This window comes from Culex quinquefasciatus, chromosome 1 (genome assembly GCF_015732765.1).
Source record: "Culex quinquefasciatus strain JHB chromosome 1, VPISU_Cqui_1.0_pri_paternal, whole genome shotgun sequence".
In the NCBI taxonomy this organism is placed as follows: domain Eukaryota; kingdom Metazoa; phylum Arthropoda; class Insecta; order Diptera; family Culicidae; genus Culex; species Culex quinquefasciatus.
In genome coordinates, this window is record NC_051861.1 from 7,879,333 (window position 1) to 7,885,332 (window position 6,000).

General features: G+C 46.4%; 1 long non-coding RNA gene across 1 annotated transcript in view; it reads left to right on the plus strand.

The window, feature by feature from the left end:
- LOC119765133 overlaps positions 1-3,412 on the plus strand; it is a 76,067-nt gene extending 72,655 nt beyond the window's left edge. Inside the window, exon 3 of the long non-coding RNA XR_005276516.1 lies at positions 3,384-3,412. This is a non-coding gene — a long non-coding RNA (uncharacterized LOC119765133). The remainder of the gene's footprint in view (positions 1-3,383) is intronic.
- Positions 3,413-6,000: the final 2,588 nt, after the last annotated feature.

Consider the following 6,000-nt stretch of genomic DNA (forward strand, 5'->3'; position numbering starts at 1 on the left):
GTGTCTTCCCGGTGCAGCTATGACAAATTCGACTACCGGTTTTTTTAAAATTGTTCCAGCTCCAGATTAATCACGGCTGGGGCGCCTCCAGCGCTGATGAATACTACTTTGTTGTAAGCTGCAAGAATGCCATTCAAGACGTCGCGTTGCACGTTCTTTCAACGAGGTAATTTTCATCTCAATGTAGTTCAGCATCTCAGATAGAGAGAGAGACACACAGAGTGAAATGAATCTGGGCGAGCTCGGGCGAACATGTTGTAATTAATTCCGTGGGCATCCGAGCTGGAAATGTCAGAATGGAACAATGTAGTCCTCCACCCCCTCGGGACGACAAGGTTAACAAAGTCTCCCCGGGGTTGTTCGGGAGTCGCTGCTCCCGCGCAAGTCCTACTTCCCTAGATGTTCACCACCGCGCAGCGAGAAAGTTCAAACAACTCTCTTTCTCCACAACAGCAGTACCTAAATATAGAACCCCCGAAGAGGTCGTCGCGCTGATGTTCAAGCCACCGGCGAAACAATCAATTTTAGCATAATCGTGTCATATTTTCCTCCATCGATGTCTCGGATCCCTACGGGGGGGGGAACCCCGCAGCATCATCATCAACGAGATCTCCGGCGCACACAGTCGTCGGAGTCGTGTGATCAGTCGACATTTTCGGGCGCGCTTTGTCGCCGTAAATAATGCCCCCTCTCATCGATGTCATTCCGCGATATGATTAGCATCGCGATTAAGATCCTCATCCGCTGCGCGGCGAAACGTGAGCGGCCAATTTGGAGATGATTGGTCTTGATTGTCTGAACTTTGCTGTTTCCACTACCATCTGCTGCTGCTGCTGCAGCAGCTTAAAACAGGTGGTGAACCTTTGGGAAACTCCATGTGGGAACGTAGTTCTCGATACAACAAGACTGCACCCCCGACAGTAGCGACAATTACCGACCAGTACGAAATTGATTCCGGGCTACGCAACGAGCTGCAATTTACGCAGACACCGGCGGAGATTTACGGGCGCTGATTACACTCTCGCAACGAGTTGCTGGACCCCAGCAGGAAGTCCACTAATTAAATTATCAACGAAATTAATCACGGCAACGCGGGTAGTCCCAGCTACCACTCTAGCGCGACAACATCATAATCAAAACTGGACCGCGCACAACGTTCTAGGTCCTGGTGCAACGGTTCCCAAGATCATCGCTACCCCCAACTCCGCGCGCTGCGCCGTTGCTTCGTTTGCAACTGATATATTTTAATCTAGTTTGTAATACCCGGTTACATGACAGATTTATTATGATACATCGAGCCACCAACCCTCGAGAACCCTCAGGATCCCGCCGTAATTGTACGATTGTTGATACGGCAATTTATCTCTTCCGAAAGCGCGGCGCGCTGGTAATCCAGAACACTCACACCACCGGAGTCGGTGTATGTGCAATCACCTGGCAAACGCTAGTCCACGGCACAGCCCCTGCCTGCAGGTTGCTAGAGCGATACGACGCGTAAATCTCAACGGATTTGCACTGGCACTAATCCGGCCAGGATAGCAGCACACACTGACTGTATTGCCAGGGCAGATTGAACGTAACGTTGCGTAAATGTTCTGTGCGATGGCCTCCCGATGGGAGGATCCGGGCGATAAAATGTGGAGCAGAGCGATCCAACTGGCAGGGTTGTTGTATCTTGGTGATACTTGAGATCTTTTCTTTAAACCTCAAGGTGAATCGATATTCAACACTATTCTAAGGGCAAATTTGGTCTTGATATACCTTCGCTGCCTTGCTTTACTGTAGAGTCCGACTGCTCCAAGTAATTCAATCACTAAGTGCAAAAAGTCCGATGGTGAAATCGCATGCAAAAGCATGCACATCACCTTTACGAGAAAATAGTGCAAAATCTTTTTTTTTTCTTGCGTACATGCTTTTTGTGTACACGTTTTCTCATGCAATATTACATGCTTTTTCTCACAAAGGTGATGTGCATGCTTTTACATGCGATTTTACACGGAAATTATCATATCTTTCAACTCAGATGCAATACTTTTCTTTCTCTCGCACAACCGTAACCGCGATCGCCGCGGGAAATGTATATCATACCAAACTGGAAACCAGCGCGCAGTCGGTGCAATGGTGCAGAAAATCCTTCCCGCAGCTGCTGCTGCTGTTAACCGATACGAGAACATTTTAATTAATCCTTTATTTATGTGCTGCTCCCCCTGTCGCACAAGTTCCGACCGGGGATGTTCAACCAGCTGGTCAGCAAATTGCCCGTACGAGAACACGCCCCTCGCGCGGTATGTTGTGACCACCGGATCAGTCCTCTCTCTCTGGAGCCGGACAACACGCGTCGATTTGCAATAAATTTATTTATCATTGTGCCCTCCCCCCCTACGATTAGTCCGGGGATCCCGTCGATCGGTATACAGTGGTCATTACCCACGTACTAAAGGGATACCTCAATTGCGTAATTTTAGCGAAGAATTGCACAATCGCTCCAATCACCTGCAATTTGCTAGGAATGGTACAAAGGAGAGGAATATAAATAGGTGTTGATTTTCCGCGAGCTCCCGGAAAAGAGGCCATAACCCGGCAAAGAACTTTTGTTTACGACCCCAGCTGGGGCGCAATTCCAATAAATCTGTCCGCGTGGATCCACCACTCTGAATGGTTCCAGCCGATTGAGATAAATGAACGGCGGAAGAATGGACACATCAAAATAATGGACGCTCATACATCTCCCCAACGGGCGGGAAAATATGCCTTTGTCGGGGATTGAGTAATGCAATCAGGCCCGGAGCGAGCTTTATGAACCAATTAAGGTCAATAGCTCCGGAATACAATGTTCGCGCGGGCACCTGCCCGACTCTATCGTGTTTCACGAATTTTCAAGCGGATTCTCGTCTGACCCACAATCCGGCAACAACTCAAGAGACCCTTCAAGAGTGCTCACCTAGCGCCGCTTCCCACTTCAACCCTACACTAAATTTCGTACTAAAAACCCATTACTCACGATTGATTTATGGACTCGTCGAGAATAAATCACGTCCTGGAACGACTACAAGAACGACCCTCAGAGCTATGGCTTCTTCGCGCAAAGAACTCAACTTTCTTGAGCGATGATAAGGCAATTTTGATTGCCGGTGCACCGAAAACCGCGCGCTGGATACCTTCCGGGTCTTCGAAAATCGATCGCGCGCTCGCGCGCACTCACTCCCGGAAGATTTATGGCAAACTGCACGCGCGCGACCCCGTGCTCCCAAAGGGCTAAAGAAGTGATTTACAACCTGTTAATTCTAGCACTTTATCGCGGACCAGCCCCGGAAGGGGTTGATCCCTTTCCGAGTAGAGTAAACCAAGTACTAACGTAACCTTTTTTTTGGTTTTGTTTACAGATTAATCGCACAGACCAGTTCCTGCCCGAACAAAATAAACAAATAGCAAACAGGTGAGTGGCGTCGAATTAACAGCTTTTTAATCTAGATAAGTGAGGTAGCGGTTGTCAACCGGGATGTCGTCGCGCGCTCTTTGGAACGCTTCTAGATCAACGAACGTAGATTAGGTTGATGATCTTGGTCCGGAAGATGTTTCGATGATTTTAAGAGAGATGTTATTTTGAAACACACTTGCAATTTTGTACAAGAAAAGAAGCAAATTGATAAATAGACTTATTAGGAACACACTGATATAAGCTTCTTGGAATTCTAGAGACTCTCAATCTTTGACAATGGTATAGATCCAAAATCATGTTGGATCCAAGACCCAAAAATGGAAATAAAACTCAATACGAATTACTGTGAATCCGGTAAAGATCCTGAATTTTAGTGTAGAAATTCAATCTCATCAAATGTTAAGAGAAATAAAGTTGATTTTTAATGCGCAATAGATTCTGATCTAACCAAAGGTTATACTTTTCAATTTCAGTGAATTGCTGGACAAAGTATTTATAGTACCTTTATCCATATTAAGACTTAGTATAAATTAAAGTCTTGCAAATTTGCTGCATGGATCCAATTTGAAGTCCGACTTCTGGTCTAGACAAGAAAATCGCCTTACTAGGTATAAACCATTACCAATGAACATGTTACGACTTCCAAAACTACCTACTTGATCCGATCGCCCAAGTCATTACCCCATCTCGTTAATCCATGAAATGGTAGCGTTTCCCATCAACGAGTTCCGATGCCAACTGCAATCCCCGATAACTACCGCGATGCAATTTTCAGGCAGTGCACGTTACTTCAAATCAACCGCGAACATATCAGCCCACAAACCACTTAATCATTATCCAACTCACGGCCCGTACGAAACCGTTGACCGCCAATGGTATCAGACCGCGGCTCCCACACAAATTTCGATGTTTACCTTCCGCCGAATCAATTGGCAAATTAAGATCCGTATCACCGGACTCGGAAGGGCTCTCCCTCTAATTTTACGATTATTACCACTTAATCATTACGGCACTCGCTGCTCGCTGGCGTCCCAGGGGTACGTTGTTTCGAAAATCTGTGGATCACTTGCTTCTTTCACTTCCCAGATCGACACCGTTCGATAACTGGTGGAACCTCTCTCGGGAACGCATCCACCTATGTCGGAGGCACCTGGAGACAGTCCGCACAACTTGTAACAGAGAGAGGGCAGACATGGTCGCCGGGTTATCAGATGCAGGTTATTGTTAGTACCCCGCCAGTATTATTTACAATATTTTTCAGCGCCGTGTTTGTTGCTCCGGGAATAATAAGGCACGCCAGGCGTGGAGGAGTCTCTTCCCGAAAACAATAATGGCATTAATAATAGTTGTAACAAACGGCACAGCTATAGGCCATTAGGGATCGCGGAGATCGCGCGCGCGCGCACACACGCTCCATGAAAAGTTATGTTTGCCATATATTATTACTGTTTATTACGATTATTGCCGCACAGCTGATCGCGAAGCGTGGATTAAACGTTTCCGTTGTCCTGCTCGTCGTCCAGTTATGCGCGATCGAAGATATGCGTATTCGCAGAACTCGGCGTTTCCGCTCGGAGAACGACGCAGTGACAGAAGAAGTGCTTCGTAATTAGGTTCTAATTAATGAGGCACGTCCAAGTTCCCACAACTCTTGGCTGCAATTAGCTCTCGAAGTACGCACCGGATGACGGATGGTCTTGACACCTCCGGTGCAGAACTTCTTGACACAGAGTGAAAGAAAAAGTGCGGCGGCTTTCGCCAGGGCTCAATGTAATCGATTGACTCTGGAAGCAGTTCACCGCGGGGTTATTGCACTAATGATCCCGCAGGGCGCGACATCTCGTGGACGGAAATGAGGTGACTCGCCACGGGACGCGCGATTAGAGATGATTGGTTCTCTGGTGGAGCAGAACTGCGTTGTTTCGTGGGTTGCAGGGAATCCTTGAGTATCGTAGCCTGTTTGCAAGGTGATTGCTGGTTGGTGAGAAGGTCCTAGATTATAAAGGATTCTTTGTAGATTGTGTAATACTTTGGATCTAAACTTACAGTGACTTTGGACTTCATAAAGTATTCGTAACAAATGAATCCTCAACAACAGACAGACTACCCTAACGACAGTAATTAAGAGCCAACTAACCTTAGCCTAAAAAGGATTCTTCGGATCTACTTCGGATACTTCGGATCTAAGCTGACAGTGACTGTGGACTTCGTGAAGAATTTGAATCAAACGAATTCCCAACAACAGACAGACTACCCTAATGATATCAATTAAAAGCCACTTAACCTACAAAGGATTCTTCAGATCAAAACTGACAGTTACGTTGGCTCCATAAAGTATCCGTATCAAACGAATCAACAACAGACAGCCTACCCTAACGATATCAATTGGAAGCCACTTTACCTTAGCCTACAAAGGTTTATTTGTAGATTGTGTAATACTTCAGATCTAAACTGACAGTGATTTTAGATTTCATAAACTACTCGATTCAAACGAATCTCCGCTAAAAGACAGACTACCCTAACAATATCAATTAAAAGCCACTTAACCCTAGGCTAACGAC